Source organism: Eretmochelys imbricata, chromosome 1, assembly GCF_965152235.1.
Source record: "Eretmochelys imbricata isolate rEreImb1 chromosome 1, rEreImb1.hap1, whole genome shotgun sequence".
Lineage (NCBI taxonomy): Eukaryota > Metazoa > Chordata > Testudines > Cheloniidae > Eretmochelys > Eretmochelys imbricata.
Window position 1 is genome coordinate 47,744,074 of NC_135572.1, and position 17,843 is coordinate 47,761,916.

Sequence of the window (17,843 nt, forward strand, 5' to 3'; positions counted from 1 at the left end):
CATTATAATTCTGTTCAGTTCTGTGACAATGGCTGATCTGTTGCTATTCAAAACTTTTCTCGGAGCTGAAAGCATCCTGCTGGAATATGGCATGCATTTGACAGTCATATTTAAATTGTGTACACTTGCACAGCAGTTTCCAGATTCAGCAGTTAATAGAAACTAATTGAAATCAGGAACTCTGGGTGTGTGTGTGTGTGTGTGTGTGTGTGTGTGTGTGAGTGAGAGAGAGAATTTTTTCAGATGATAAATGCCAAAAACCAAGGTGGAGATGGTTGGGCCTAGTGGATGGAGCTGGGGCAGTTGGGCCTAGTGGTCAGAAACAGGGGTCAGAGCCGGAATCAGGTGTCTGGAGCGGGGTTGGAGCAAGGCTGGAGTGAGAGCAAGTCTGGAGCAGGACTAAGAAAAGGGCTGGAGCAGGAGCAAAGCTGGAGCAGGCTAAGGTTTGGAGACTGTGGTGCCACTGTCAGGCAGGAGTGAGTTCCAAGCCCTGGAGTGACACTGAACAGACTGAGTTAATGTTACTGCTGTGTGGTTTATATACCTGCCTGGCGAGTCATCAGGTTTATGGATTAGCGGGACCCTAGCGCAGGAGTGACTCGTCACTTTACAAGGAAGTAACAAAAGGGAGCCGTATGTAGTTTTGGCCACCAAGGGGCATAAGGGTAAAGCCCCGGTCCAAAAATTGCTGGCGTGAAAAGGCACTGCAAGTGATTTAAAGACAAGAAGTAGTAGTAGAGATATTGAAAAAAGTTGAATTTACTGTAAATTTTGAATCTGAAATCTGGAAGGGATGGACTGGTGTAGGGCTCCTAAGTGCCATTGTAATATCTTTAAAAAGGGGAGCAAAAATAATATATGGAATTATAGACCAGTCAGCCTAACTTCGATACCTGGAAAGATATTGGAACAAATTATTAACCAATCAGTTTTAAGCACCTAGAGGATAATAGGGTTATAAGGAATAGCCAGCATGGATTTGTCAAGAACAAATCATGCCAAATCAACATAATTTCCTTCTTTGACAGTGTTACTGGCCTAGTGATCTCTCTGCATGTAAAGCACTATTACCGATTATTACTCTTATGTTGTTGAGGCAGTCTTGTACTGTGATTGTGCAGAAGGTAAGGCAGGGATTCTTCACCTCTCTCATAACATCTGCAACAGAAAGCTGGTTTTGGTGCCTCCAATTAGATACTTCTGACTGAAGAACTGTTGTGTTTCTTTGTGGATAAAATTGTTCAGATCCTTACTGATCTTTTTATCATCACTGAGACAGGACAGTGTCTCAAATGCTACATTTTCCCTGCTTGAGTTCCAGCCACCTGTTTGGGCAACAACTTATGAGTTGGACCCACATGCATACTTCATGGTTGGTTGAAGAATTGATGGAAAGTATTGGGGTTGTCGTAAATATAAAGGGAAGGGTAAAGCCCTTTAAAATCCCTCCTGGCCAGAGTAAAAATCCTCTTACCTGTAAAGGGTTAAGAACCTAAAGGTAACCTCGCTGGCACCTGACCAAAATGACCAATGAGGAGACAAGATACTTTCAAAAGCTGGGAGGAGGGAGAAAAACAAAGGGTCTGTGTCTGTCTGTATGCTGCTTTTGCCAGGGACAGAACAGGAATGGAGTCTTAGAACTTTTAGTAAGTAATCTAGCTAGGTATGTGTTAGATTATGATTTCTTTAAATGGCTGAGAAAAGAGCTGTGCTGAATAGAATGACTATTCCTGTCTGTGTGTCTTTTTTGTAACTTAAGGTTTTGCCTTGAGGGATTCTCTATGTTTTGAATCTAATTACCCTGTAAGGTATCTACCATCCTGATTTTACAGAGGTGATTCCTTTACTTCTATTAAAAGTCTTCTTGTAAAAAACTGAATGCTTTTTCATTGTTCTCAGATCCAAGGGTTTGGGTCTGTGGTCACCTATGCAAATTGGTGAGGATTTTTACCAAACCTCCCCCAGGAAGTGGGGTGCAAAGGTTGGGAGGATTTTGTGGGGAAAGACGTGTCCAAACTACGTTTTCCCAGTAAACCCAGATAAAGTTTGGTAGTGTCAGTGGAAATCCAAGAGTAAAATAATTTTGTACCTTGGGGAAGTTTTAACCTAAGCTGGTAAAAGTAAGCTTAGGAGGTTTTCATGCAGGTCCCCACATCTGTACCCTAGAGTTCAGAGTGGGGAAGGAACCTTGACAAGGGTCATTGTTGGTGGAGGTTGTTGTGTCTCACTATGGAGGATCAGTTGCCCGCTATCCTTTCAGTAGCTTTTTTTTGGGCCTCTGCTCAAGAAACTGTCACTGGATGCTGACAAACAATGTCTAATGTTCCATCTTGGGGAAAGGTCTGTAGGAAGGTTGTGTCTAAATAACTGCTAATTTCTGGAGTCTTAGATTTTCTTGGTCCTAGACCAATTAACATAGGTATAGTACTGAAACTGCACTATTTGAATTGGTTGATGTTCTGCTAGTGATAGATGAAGCTCAAGTGTCTGTGTGTCAGCCACCTTTGATGCCGCTGATCTGTGCAGTTTTGTTGACACAGCTTTAGGCCCTAGCAGTAATGGATGGAGTGGTTCCATTCTTTTCTTTCAGAGACCTCTTAAAAGGTGGTTTCAGCCAAGTATGCATCTGCTTAGAGGAATCTTTTATCTAGGATACCTCACCAATCTATTTTGTCATTCTCTCCTGTGCAAGACTGGAAAGGTTAGTGAGAGGAAAAGCAATTTTATTAGTTTATTTTGGAGTTATTGTTTTTATTATATTAGCTGTGCTATAGGTATGATTATATTTTAGTAAAAATATTGTTTGAATTTGTATTAGGTGATACAAAGTAGAAATAAACAAAAAAAATCTCTATACTTACCGTGTTTTCTTTTTCTTTGCTTTCACTTCTCTGTTGTCTCTTCATATCTAATTTATCATATTTTCCCCTTCTTCTATTAACTCTCTTCCTTCTTCTGCCACTATACTTCTCTCTTCTCCAGTAGTTTCTCCTTTTATTTCTCCTGCTGGTGCCTTTTAAAGTTTGTTAACAGTGCTGCATCTGATCTGAATACATGGCTTCATCTCCTAGGCTGTCAGAAACTGCGGTACCCAGCAGAACAATATCACTGTGGTTCAGCAGTGGGACAAGTAGGTCAACTATCCTTGTTTCAGAAGGGCCCAGGCCCTGAAGATCTCCCCTGCGTACAGCATATGCCCAACTGTAATTTTCTGTACAAATGAGTACTATCAATAGTAAGCACTCATACAAAATTGTCATCTCCTTGCTCGCTGGGACTGAACAGTTGCATACCCAAAAGGCACAGTGAATTTCTAAGTTTAGTTTTTAACACTGAAGCATTAAATATTTACTCAACCCAAAGATCATTTTCAATGGTTTAGAAGATTTAAACTTGGAATATAGGGATACTGCCGCTATATTATTTTGTCTGAAAGAAAGGTGAGTGGCTGAGATTATATCATGGAATGCATAATGCATTTCCTCCCTTTTCTGAAGAGGATTTACAATTAAGAGTAATGCTGAGTGCTTTATCAATGAAGAAAGAGTGTATTGATTGGACACCATAATGAATGAAGGGATAATGCATTGTTTGAACACTTCTAAGCAAACTGTTACTTTGCCTTGTTATAATGTAGCAGTTGCAATGCTTGTGTCATGAGACTCAATGGCACCATTTAGACTGAGCCCTGTGTCTGGGTGGTGTGAAGTTGCACCACCACCGGGGGAGTTCACCCCTAAGATCCTGGTGCAAAAGAGGAACATGCTCACTGCTACATCCCTTCAAAGGTGCAGCTTACTTACCCCTGCTGCACCAGTCCTGCTCCTTTTGGGCTGCTCTGAAGAGGGGAGTGGTGAGGAGTGGCCAACACCATAGCTCTCTCGCTTTACGCACTGTGCATTTCCAGGGGGGAATAGAAAGGTATTACCTTGAACAGCTTGCACTGGGGCTGTAGCTATGCATGACCTTTGGGTAGGGTGTATGAAGGGGATTCCATACATGCTCTCTGCCATTGCTAGATTTGGGTGAAGTTTTTCACGATGAACACTTTTCTCCCAAAAAATACAGATTTAAGTCTATTGAAATAGTTTGTGAATTTGGACCAATTTTGACAAATTGTTTCAGTCGGAAACAAAAGAAAAAAATCTCAGCAATATCAAAATGATTCAGTTTGGGCATTTCCAAAACTGCACATTTTGACTTTTTGTTTTGGAGGGATGTGTTGTTTCAGAATGTCCCTAAATGTTGTTGAAAAAACATTTTAAAATGTTCTTAAAACCTCAAAACTGAAACAAAAACAGTTTGTTTAGAGTTGACCGAAGCATTTTGGTTGACATGAAATGAAACTTTTTGACATTGTTTGATGGAAAACTTGGAAACGTTTTCATTTCAGGTTGGCCCCAAATGATTTTTTTATTTTTAATTTTCATTCACACCTGCATCTGCACCAAATATTCAGTTATTTAAAGAGCCCTAGCCATTGCACACCCCTGTAAGGAGCCAGGCAGAATCTGGCTCTAGGCAACAATTCCTCTTTTGTGTTCAGAGTAAAAGCGCCTACATCTGGCCATATGTAGACATCTTCACTTGCTTTATGTTTGGTTTCAGTTTAACAGCCAAAGTCCCTATGGATTCGGAATTCTACATCCAATATATTATATTCTTTTTATATTGGCCACTAAGAAGCTTGAAACTGGTAAAGCAGCAGCAGTTTAAAGTATTATTGAAGTGCTTTCTCCTCCCTCGTGTGTGTTTTCATATTTAGCATTATGCTATTGTGTGCTTAATTGTTGGATTGCTGGCCTGGATTTCCTTTTGGGGTTGACGCACTCTAACCTTGACAAATACCTATTAAATGCATTTAAATTTGTAGTTATGTTAATTTTGAGGGAAAACTAGCTTTCAGGTAAGTCATTGCTTTCCTCCTCTCCTCCTCCTCCCCCTTTAAATCAGCTTATTCTTTACATATTTAGAAAACGTGCTTCATTGATTTCAGTTGTTTTTTCCTGCAGCCTGGAAATCATATAATGACAGGCATGTACCATTTAGTTTGCATAACATGGCACCTTTTCATAGCATATGTTTGGATGCACGCTTCTAATGTATTCTCTTTACCTTTGAGATTATCGGAAACCAATTTCCTGACGACAAAGGAGGGACCCATGGTAGTTTGCACATTTCTATTTACTGTGTTACCCTTGAGAAATCCTTCACACGCTTTAAGCAGCAGTGTTAAAAATAAAATCAGTGAGCTATCAAAAATAGAGCAGCAACTTGCATACTCTGTCATTAGTGTGGTTCATGGCTCTCCATGTTGGATTATGGAACATTAAATATTTGAAACTGTGGAAGGAAAATCTTGGGTTTCATGTTAAATCCTGATGCCATGAGTGATGAATTAAATTATGTAGCATTTTGTGATGCATACATGCTCAGAGTTTGATTAAAAATGCATTATTTTGCATTGTTTCAAACTCACTTCTCATTAAACTAACTCATCCTTGAGAAAACAATTTAATAGGTTTTTCAAGTAGCAAATCTAAAACGGTGTCTTTTGAACGTTTATAGTATCTGGTCCAATTCAGCTACAACCCTGCTTTGTCTTTCCTTATATCATTAATGTAGACAAACTCTTAAATGCATTTGAAGAGTTTTTTCTATTTGCCTGAAATAAATGAACTGTGATACTATCTACTGAACGTTTTATAAGACTAAGTTTTTACTTTTAAAGCTATAACATTTTAAAGCAAAATGTGTCAAATACTATACAATACCTCCTTGTGACCCTCCGAATATCTCAGTATTGATTCTGGTTTATATTTATGACTTTCTGCACTTACAGACTCCATACATAATAATGACTATTGAATATAGTATTGCAAAACTAACATTACATTCTTACTGTAAATACAGACACACAACACAGTCATTGTATAGCATAACTAGTGTATTGGATTATACATCCGTCTTCCAAACTGAGAGAATCTGAATTGAAATATCTATTCTTTGTAAGCAGTCCTACAAAAAAGAGGGTTAAATTCATTTTATTGCTTGTTTGGGATTGGCTGCAGTTGTTATTCCTCATTGCTTAATTGCCAACATTTATTTTTTAATTAGGATCATTTATTACTGCTTGAAAATGTTGTAGGCTCTGACACAGCAAAAACTGACAATAACAATAACCATGGCAATAATTTTTAGCCAATATGTAATTCGTGTTTGATGGGTGTATGTAATTGATTAAAAATTGCTTTCAGCTGGTAACAATAAAAGGATACACCATGCTCCATCTATCTGTCACTACAGCTTCGTATTGACTTTTGATAATCTTAGGGAGCATTACAATAACACAGAATATCAGTGCATCCTTTTAAATGAGTATCCCTATTCTTTTGTGTAATATGAAAGTGTCCTCACTGAAAGCTTCCTTATCAAGTCTCCATTTTTGTGATAGGTTAATGCTGGCATAAAATTTAAGCAGCAATATTGCTTGTTAAATGGAAGATATTTAAACAAATCAGAAAATGGTACGTGTGGAGCTTCCATGATTTTGTATTAATCAGCAAGGATACATCTCCTGTAATAGTTTTGTGACAACATAACCTTTAGTCCTGATTGGAAGCAATCTGCACTTTCCATATATATGCATCTGATTATTGGCTAACTGAAGAGGCCTGTACAAAACACTGTTCATAGCCTTGTCTTGTAGCTAGACCCCATGAACATTCTTAATATCCTTTCCTTTCTATGTGAACCAGGGGTACCCAACAATTGATTCTTATGCATAAATAAGACTGGAATGAAGGCAAACTCAGCTTCCTACTCTCACTTAAGGACACATCTCACTTTACTGATTCAGTTCCTAATCCAAAGCCAATTGAAATCAATAGGTGTCTTTCCAATGACTTCACTAGGCTTTGGATCAGGCCCCTCATGACCTATTCAACCAATTAAAAAGGTCTTAATTCAATAACATTAACCATGGTAAAATATGAATTTTACAGCCAATAAGCAAATGAAGAGTTCTGCTCTCCTAGAATTAGAGCAGGGGTGGCCAACCTGAGCCTGAAAAGGAGCCAGAAATGTACCAATGTACATTGCCAAAGTGCCACAGTAATACGTCAGCAGCCCCCCATTAGCTCACTCCCCCCGCCCCCTGGTGCCTCCCACCCACCGGCAGCTCTGCCGATCAGCGCCTCCTCCTACCTCCCTGCACCTCCCGATCAGCTGTTTTGTGGCATGCAGGAGGCTCTGGGGGGGGAGGAGTGAGGGCACGGCAGGCTCAGGGGCAGGGCCTGTGGCAGAGCCAGGGGTTGAGTGGTGAGCACCCCCGCCAGCACCTTGGAAAGTTGGAGCCTGTAGCTCCAGCCCCGGAGTCAGTGCCTATACAAGGAGCCGCATATTAACTTCTGAAGAGCCGCATGTATACAATTTTATGTATGCTAGTAGACCATTGAAATTATTGAACAGTTACTCACATAAGTAAGTACTCATCAACATAAGAATTACAGAGTCAGGCCTGAATACTTCTAAGTGTTCTAGAAGCATCTCAGCAGCTTTCCTGCTTTGAGTTATAACCATGTATAATAGCCGAGATTATTTTGTCAATATTTTCATTCATCTCTGCTTCCTCAGGCATAATGGAAGCTGCCTACACCAACACAATTTTCTTTTCAAAATTACAAATGTGTCATTATAATTGTAGCTCCGTCCCCTTCATTATTTGTGCCTGGCGTGGAAGTAGTTGCACATTTGTTAACAGTTTTTTTTTAAAATGACGCTGCGTATCTGTTTAACACGACTTGAGCTGTAGAAAACAGCTGCTAATTTTTTGGGCAAGATTTCAAAATAATTGTCGTTCTGCAGGTTTCAACAGGGACAATTTTTCATGCAAACTTTTTGCCAGAATTTTTCAGGGTTTTTTCAACTTTTCATTTCCCCCTCTTTGCTATTGAAAAAGAGGGGAAGAACCAGGGGAAACAAACACAAATGTTGAAAATGAAAATGATAGCAATATTTTTGTAAAAAAAATGGAGAAATATTTTTTGGGTTTTTTGTTTTTGTTTTAAGAGAGGCCATTTTTCATTAAAAAATGTTTCAGAGAAAAATATGTTGGCCAGTTCTACTTGAGAGATTGGAAGACGATATGTATTGACTTTTGCTCTCTTTCCCCGTTTATTCTTGTGTGATATCTAACTGCAGGATGCCATTAAGGGAGTTAGACACTAATTCTGCAAATACTAACTACTACTCTACCTTTGCTACCAGAGTAGCCTAATCAATGGAGTAACTCATGGTAGTAAAGTTAAGCATGTGCTAAGTTTTGGCATGATTGGGAGCTTTGAGTGATACGTTCATGTGGCGTGCAAAGTTTTGGAAATCTGTCTGTCCAGAGTTTTTTTCACTACTGCTCATCACCAGAGTAGCTGAGTGCTTAATGTAAGTACTAAGTTTCAAATTTTCCATTATTAGGTGTTTTCTACAGAGATTTTAGATAAGAAAGGATATAAAAGTTATCATATTTCAGTTGTCTGTGAAGACACTTTTTATGTTTCAGGCACATTAAAATCAAAGGGGTATATATATTCTCACCTCTGTGATAGAGATTTATGTGCATAATAACATTACTAATAAAAACTTACATTTATATAGCCTTATCACCCTGAAGCATCCCCAAGTGTTTTATCAGACTACTGTATACACAATAGAAGAATCACTTAATCTGTCACTGAAATGCAGCCACCTCAGTTGTTAAAAGCAGTTAACCATGTGCATTCTTTCAGAGCAAAAAAAGACTAAAAAGCTAGACTTGTTCAATTGTCAGGGAGAGATATTGTTTGGTAAATGATTTATTGTTAATTCTCTACGGGATAAATTCTGCTTGACCAAAGGATCAGCACAAGGCCCTTGAAGCACTTAAGTGGGATTTCAGTAATGTATAGATTATGTGCTGGTCCTATGCCCCGGGTGTCAGTTTCACTTATTTCATTTATCTTGGTTTCCCAAACACTGAGGACTAAATTCTGCCACCATTACTCCCACTAAGTAGTACCGTATTTGTTTACTAGTCTCTTTGGAATTAATGGGCAAGGTATTTCTCATCATGAGTGAAGATGCAGGATTTGTTCCAGGAAAACAAAGAAACCTCTGTCTGTTGCAGTTGATAACATGGTGTTTTTCTTGCCTTGCTCATGCCTCAAAACATACTGTATTTCAGTAGGTGAGCTATTCCGGTGTAATTTTATTGGAATACCTTGGGCTTGTTTTTCTAATAACATTTTGTCAATTAAAGAAAGAGACTGCATTTTGTGGAGAGAGAACATTTCATAGATAGCTACGGCATACACTCATTTTCAGTACGGGGGCAGAAAACCATTAAGAGTTAAGCTCCAGTACAGTACTGATGACTCCTACAAATGCACTATGTTATTTTGCACTGTTAAATTATTGTCAGGTAAAACATTACTCTGGTTGAACAGCAAAGGTCATCTTGTGGGCTTTTGATCTTTTTTGTTCTCCGTAACATTGTCAGCTGAAGACCCTAGTTTGGGAATCAACTCAGATTTTTTTTTCTTTTTGTCCCAGGCAGATGGAAACTGAATGCATCATGGAAGTTATTTGATTGTTTCAGCTTTTTTCTGTTCAATGTTATCTGCATCACATATGAAACGTAGGTCACATATAAGAGTCACTACATTAAAGATGCCTATAGACGAATAAGACTGAGACTTGTGATTTAACTAATAAATTATTTTTATTTAGTTGAGACCTCCTTTTCTCTCTCTCCCCCCACCCTTGCCCTTAAAATCCCAGTGTGTGTAGATATAAACAATATATTTTACTAATTTATTCTTTAATAAAAGAATTAGGCCATAAGGTGAGTTCTAAATATAGGGGACCCTACAAGGAAGAAGATGCAAAGACTATTCTAGCAGTAAACCTCCAACTAACAAGGGGCTGGAGTTCTCTAATATCCAGATGTTTGTGCAGAAATATGATTCTAATATTAAGAGCTTCTTTGCAAGTCATAAGCGATTTCAAAAAATTGCCTCATGGGCCAATGTCCCACTGACAAAATACAGTGGAGAAAGGCCACCAATGCAGCTATTCGAGAATTCTTGTCTAAAATAAAATCCATGAAGTCTGAGATGCAAACCACCTCCAGGGAATTCATTAAAGAATCAGAAGAACTTGCTGATAGTGACTGATGGCAAGCAGGGTTAAGTGAACTTTCCCATATACTGACTGAATGCTGCTAAGAATCGTCATGTGGCTGAAACCAAAGATTGACTTGGAACTTACAATGGATGATTGGGAGAATAAGGAGGAAAGAAATAACGTAACATTGAAAGCACTTGTGGAAGGGGTAAAAGAAGGGAACCATAAAAATATATGGAGACAACTTCTGGAGCAGGGAAAAGACGCTTGCTCCCTTGCGGTAGTTTTCTACTCTCCCCATGCCTGCCCCCGCTCCTCCCGCACACTTTTGGCATTGTTTTTATTTTTATCTGACTATATACAAACTATTTGTGACTCCAGTGCAGCACACTCAGGGTGCGGTCCTACCATGTACTGAACACTTCTGTGAGGTGCTGAGAGCCCTCCACTCCCACTAACTTCAAAGGAAGTTGAAGGCACTCAGCACCTCACAGGAGTCCTCAGCACCTGGCACCTCAGTGTCCTACATTTCTTGCTTTGTCCTTAAGCTTTCTGCTAGTTTCCTTAGCGTTTTGAAGTCCTCCCTCTGAAAAACTTTGGCCGCACTGTTTTGCCTTTAGGGGACTCAACATGATATCAAACTTAATGGTCCTGTGGAGACTTCTACCATGCATCAGAGTGCCTCCATTTTCCTCTTGTATGATTGCCTTAGAACCACATCTGAAAAAACTGTTAACAACTTGTTTGTGCCAAGGCAAGTGATCTGGAAAGCAATGTGTGCCACCAATAAGTTGCTACTTTAAACTGCGCCCTGGTGTGCCATTCAACCAGTGTAAATATGTAGAATGGTACTTAAAATCACCCATAATAATAACAAAGGTGCACCATAACATTAAAATTCCTGTTTAACCATACCTTGGGTTTAAATAACACAGCAGAGGAAAAGCTGGATGAACTAGTTAGAGTAAGCAGTTCATTTTAAGGCCCAGATTCTGAGCTGTGGCCAAACACAAAAGTGGCTGACTAATCCTACAGGTATCTGGCTGCCAGGCTGACCCCTGGGATAAAGTCGTCCCCCTCAAATCCATGCAGAACACTGCTGCTCTCTTTTTGCCCTTTTAGCCCAGACCTAAAGAAGAGCTCTGTGCATGCTCAAAAGTTTGTCTCTCTCACCAACCCAAATTGGCCCAAAAAAGATATAACCTCACTCACCTTATCTCTTTGTCCTGCCATTCTTACTGTGCCACCCCTTTCTTTGAATCTGTCCACTGAATTTGCCTTCTCAGCCACCTCAAACAGGCCTCATGTCCTTATCTTTAATGACCTTCATACTTCAGCCATGCCTTACCTTACCTATTATAGTGTTGTTGACTGCTGCCTTTAATCCACCAATGGAGCAAGCTTTTATCACTCATTATTCTACTTCTGCCATAAGCATGGTCGTCTTTTCTTCTATTCTAACACTTATTCTTGGAACAAAGTTCCTGAAAAGAACACATAAAATCACTACCTCCTTAAAGTCTCCTCCAACTCTCCAATATACTTCTTCTGTGACTCTGGCAAGTATTAGAAAATAACAATATTTTTGAAATCCAAAAAAACTGAGATCAACAAGACATGAGCTAAACAGCATGGTTCTCTCCCTTGCCTTTATTTACAGCTAACCCCTCATCAATACTTAGATTGTAAATTGTAAAAGGGAAGAATCTTTTTGGCTTATTGTTTATTTGTTTTATGATGCCCACAAGCGTGAAACATGATTCACAGGAAGCAAGCAGAAGACAGGTCCCTGCAAAGTTTCCCAATCCCAAGTGATAGATTTTCTGGTCATGTGAAGAGAATATACTTTGCACCAGAAACTTGAGGGGTGAGGTATTTAATTTCTTACCTTACACATGTGTATATTTACAGTGCCTATCACAGCTGGGTCCTTGAGCTGAATGGGGCCTCTTGGTGCTAGTGCATTGCTATGACAGACAGATATGGCAATTTCCTCCAGTATCTTTGTGAGATCATACTGTAACAAGTTTATGTATCATTATGGGCCAGGAACTGAATGTAATTCCATGGTGGAGGGTGACCCTGGCCCTTCAGGAACTAAGAACAGTCGGGAGGTGATAACACATCCAGAGAAGTACCACCACCTGGAGAAGCTCACATATATTGGTTCAAGACCAACAGACAGAGAAAGGACTTTCGGATAAATAGTCTGAGTTTAAACTGACTCGGAGCCTTCCTTCTGATCCAGCAAACGGACAGGACCGTCTGTCCAAGGGGGGCCCAATTCCTCCTGGGAAGGGTTGGAAAGACTTTGACCTACTGACGCTCCATAAGACTGATGTTGTTGATGTCTGGTGAGCTTTTAGAATGTGTATAGGAACTTCTGTTGTTTTTAATACATTTTCTCTGTCATGCTTTCACCTGAAGAGTAAATGTGCTTGCTTATAAAGAGCTGTGTGGTTGCTCATAACTGCTGGCAATTATGTTATTCACAGCCTTTGAAGAGAAAGCAGAGCACAGACGCTGGTCTGTTTAGGCAGTTTGACCAGCTGGGAGTATCACAGTGTATGCAGGGAGCTGTACAGCCTGGCAAAACCCTGGTTAGGAAGGAAAGACATGCAAGTCTCTACCCTAGAGTGGTGATGACTGAGAAGCCAGAAGCCTAGAATGAGTGCTCCTGGTGGATCACGGAGGAAGATTACAGGTGCAGTTGCCTGAATTGTGACAAATGCTATTAAATAACAGGCAATTTAATAATTTTTTAAAATGCAAAGTGTGGACATAATCATTTTTCCTGTAGGCACTGCTGCAGCAGATAGCATTTAGGAATATTTTTTTAAAATATGTGTTGACCTCTCCTCATATTTGCCTTTAAAACACCTAGCACCAATGCTGTGTAAATAATAGTGGCAGCAAATTAGATATGAACTTTCAGAGATAGATAGATAACGATAGATGTAGATATATTTACAACTACCAGTGTATCAGATATACAACTGAGTAAGTAATAGTTTTCCTTTAGTACAGCTTTGGTTAAGCAAAGTATGTAACAGTGTCTGTTGTTGGTTTTTTTTAAAAATAAGCTTGATAGAATCCAAAGTAGATACAAATGCAAACATTCTAAGGATTAGAGGGAATGATTGAAGGAGGCAGATTAGGGAATTTAAACACATCCACGTCTTCTGGAAAGAAGAAACGAGGCGATATAATAGCAATCTAAGAATACTTAAGGGGTAATAACATAAGAAGGTGAGGCATTATTTTAAATGGGTGAAGTTGTTAGAATAAGGTCTAATGGCCTGAAACTCAAAGGCGTTAGATATTAAGAAAGCATTATTAACAGTGAAGTTATTTAGACAATGAAACCATTTGGCAAAGCAGGTTGTTAAGATGTGTCAACAGAAGCTGTGTGGACTGGTCCCGCATTCTGTAGAGAGCGAGACTACATGATGCAGGCAGCGCTTTCCAGCTCTGTAATTTTTGGTGCCCACACACAGCACCTACAAGGGGTCACAGGATTTGCAATACTAAATAGTGGAGATCTCTATGGCCTGCCGTTGCTAATAGCCACATGTGTATAGTAGCCACAAGATGCTTGGTATTTTTAGACATGCTCCCAAACAAAAATGTGAAGTTGCTCCCTGTCCTCCATCACACAGCTGTTTTCCAACCTTTCCCTTGTTCCACATCTTCTTTCCATCCCCAGTTTCTACCCCTTCTCCCCTCCCATGTGCATCCTCCAGTGCATGCAGATGCCATTCACCTCCATTCCCAGGACCAGCATCACCAGGGGGCAGGCAGGCTGACAGCAGTGTGTTTCTTGGTGTCCATGAAGAACAGGAGAACGAAAGCCGTAAAATGTGAATGGAGGGGCTAGGGCTCCTCTCTCTTATCCAGAGGGTAGCCTGGGGAATGTCTTCCAAAGAGAGCTAATGGAGCGTCGTCTTCGCCCCACCCCACAGTGAAATAGGGTGCATCGGGCTATGTCTTTCCCTCTCCTCTTCCTCAGCTCAGAGACTAGAGCAGGGCCCTTCCTCTCCTCTGCCGGGGGCGGAAGGTAAACTTTGATTTTGGCAGGGTGAGGGAGTTGTGATCTGTGCTCCACTGCTGCTCTCAGTGCTGCTGCTTGCATCTGTCAGGACGCTGTATTGAGTACACCAGCCAGAAGCCATGGACTACGGCTCAAAGTTCACTCTCGGAGCCTAGCCCTGCGGCTTACACAGCCAAGCAGTAGTGCCTCAGGAGCGCAGGTTATACTAAGCGGGTAGCCACCTATTGAAGTCCTTAATTTCCACTGGATAAATCTACCTGTTAATTGGTCAATACCTAAACTGATCAATCCACCTCATAAAACAATCCCCCCTGTAAAACTTTGTTGTATAAGGTGGTGGTGTTTTTGAGATAATTATCACAAGGAGCTGCCTAGAAAGATTCTATTTTGCTTTTATTTTCTTGTGGCACAAAATGAGTGTAAGAAAACTGAACTCTCTCAAAATAACGCTATCTATCTTAGGTTTCTGCCTGAGGAGAATTTTTAGGGCTGAGTTATAAATAAACATGAACTTTATCATGGAAAGGCTTGCAGTCCCATAATGGTGGTGATGTTAGCCGGCACCAGTACAGTATCTTCACAAGGGGGATGCAATGAATTTGCTTCTCTCCTTCGAACACGAGGAGCTGGTAAAATATGTTTGAAGAAAAATCCATTTCTATCTTAATGCTTTTGTGCCTTAATAGATTGTTTTTCCCCATGTTTCAGTTACTTCTCTAGTCAGAAGTACTTAACAGGGACTATATTCTGTAGTGGGTTATTTTTCTTTTTATACACAGAGCTTGGTTTGGTTCCTCTGCAGCTGAAGAGAAACTGTGCAACGGGAGGGCTAAATAATTTATACATCTTTAATACTGGAGTGGTAAATTATTCCTTAAAGGTCAGCATTTCATAACTTTTTTTTTATGCCTGAACTGACTTCTCTTCACGAACTGAGAAGCTTTCATGAAGCACGCAACTCACTATCTCACTTGGGTCTGGTACCACTTAAAACAACATAGGTGAGTGTCATCACTGCCTTCTCTCTCTCTCTCACACATACACATATATATAACTTGGTCACAGAATTCATATTCAATAATACTTTACTAGCACTGGCATATATCAGGATATGGTGTCATCTATATTAAAGTTTCCCATGCTTTCCCATTCTGAAGGATCATTTTTAATTTCTCATCACTTTCTTAATGTTATACTTTTTTGCTTGAAATTTAGTATGCTTGCTTTCAGTTTTATCAAAAGCATACCAAACTGAGCTGTTTTCAAGCATGGAGAGGGTGGGCTTTTGCACTAACAAATAGTATTTGTTTGTAGAGTTGTTTTAGCCATGTTGGTCCCAGGATATTAGAGAGACAAGATGGGTGAGGTGATATATTTTATATGACCAACTTCTACGAGCTTTCGAGCCACGCACAGCTCTTCTTCAGAATAGTATTTGTGGCTTTTTTTTTTAAGTCGTACCTCCCACCTGAGATATTAGAGCTAAAAACATGAAAATGCCCAGATTGTAAATGTGCCTTTTGATGGTTTGACAAAAATAGGTTTTGATTTTGGTCAGGTAACAAGGGTTTAAAAAACATACTTCACATGTGCATGATGATTTTAACGGTATAATACATGACGGTATAATACAAAACCGTCTGCCAACGTTCTCTTGGCTCATGGCTTATGTATGCCTGTATGGATTGACTGAGTGGCTACACCAGATAAAAACTCGTTCATTATTCCATTGGATTTATGCAAGTGTGCATAAGAAAACTGAGTGTAATTTCAGTTTTAAAGTGTAAGAATTGGTTGAATATGGTCCACAAAGATTCTTACAGTGTGGAGAAAAGTGTATCTAGAGGTCTGAAGGTATCCTACCTCCTTCCATTTGGTAAGTGAGGTTGGGAATGAAAGTCTTTCCATATGTTGTGTACAGAAGGTGGGTATAGGCAGGCCTCTCCACCTGCTTTCCCTAGAACTCCTATCCCTAATGCAGGACAGAATACCCTCTTAAAGCCCTCTAAATACTATGGGCCCCATGGTGTGCTGGCTTGCAGATGTGCCCAAAGCAGCACCCTTGCTTGTATGATGTATTTGACAACAGATGCAAGGAGAGTGGAGTTTTCTGTTCCTTTCTGTATCGTCAGTAAGCTTTTATTACAAAGGGCTTCTCATCCAGCCCCTTGGATCATCCTAAACTGTGCCCATCACAACAACGTAGGGCAAGATTTGTCAGCATGTGACATGTGCTCACAGTTTAGTACAGGAGGTAGTGTAAGATTATGTTGATTATAAATTCTGAGATTAAGAGTTTAAGTGACTTGTTAAATTTCCTTGCTTATTAGTAGACACAAAGCAAGGGGATTAGTACTGTGTGACAAATAATTATTCCTAAGAATACTTAGGAAGTTTCCATCTCTTGATGCTCCACATTAGAGTAGGCTACAGCAGGTAGAATATTTCAGTTGAATATTAAATTTGCGGCAAATTTCAGTTTTGGGGCAACAAACTATTTGCAAATCATTTTGGCCAAATTAAAAATAAGTGGGTTTTTTTAAGTCGAAATGATTCATTCTGACATTTTTGAAACAAGCCATTTTGCTATCTTGTTTCTAAACAAACCATTTTGTTTTGATACGTCCCTTTGAAATCTCGTTTGGAAGATAAGCATTTCATTTGCAAATTCAAAACAACCTTGGAAACTTTTGGTTTACTCAAACAAAATGTTTTTGGTTTTCCGTTTTGATGAGGGGAAAAAAGCCCCAAAACTTCAGTTTCAGTTCAGACAAACCAGAAGATCAGTTATATGCTCACCCGTAGCATAACCAAAGTTCTGACCTCCAAACAGCTAATGTTAAGTCTCTTTCTTCAGTACCTTCTTAATGTAATAATACTGGGGTCTATTCTCCCCTGGATGTAATTTAATTGACATTAATGGGAAAAGTGCAGACACGTCATGGGGTGAACGAGTCCATCTGATATCAATGAAACCATACTCAGCACAAATATCCATTTACACCAGTTCAGGATCGGGGCCTTAGATTTTAACAGCATGTGACACTTAATATTTCCCATTCACTTGTTTAATTAAGTTCTTTCATTACTTCAATTCCCACCATTCTACTTCTTTTCACCAGTGATTCCTCATTTACTTCAAGATTTATCTCTCTTCTGCCTTTATGTTACTTCTCTTTTTCTCAGTGTAGGTATCCCGTTAATTGTTTGTCTTGTAGTAGCACTCAAAATGTGCTATAATACATGCACACGAGAAAACTGTCCTTGCCCCTGAAAGGTTTCAGTCTAAGATGACAAGCATGGAGGGTGCTGGTGAAAGATATAGTCAAAATAGGCACATTTTCTGTGTATGTTATGTATATTGGCTGTTTTTTATTAAGTAGTTACATATCAAATATACCCAACTGCCCCCTCAATCATTAATTGTCATTTTGTTGTGGGTGTCACAAAGTGTTAGCACTCACCTCTTTACATATTAGACAAACTCATTGGAGCAGCATTAGTTGGTATCACTCTGTTCAGAACTGGAACACCGATTCCCGTCCATGCAGGGTATCTTGGTGCCCATACTTCCCATTCATCTTTGTAATTTAATTATTTCTAATGAATTGACCTTTAGCTCTTTCCCAAACAG

The 17,843-nt window shown here is 39.6% G+C and overlaps 1 protein-coding gene across 1 annotated transcript in view; it reads left to right on the forward strand.

The window, feature by feature from the left end:
* The window catches only part of MTUS2 (microtubule associated scaffold protein 2), a 288,663-nt gene that overhangs the window by 75,160 nt on the left and 195,660 nt on the right, over window positions 1-17,843 (forward strand). The gene's annotated exons all lie outside the window — the stretch shown is intronic.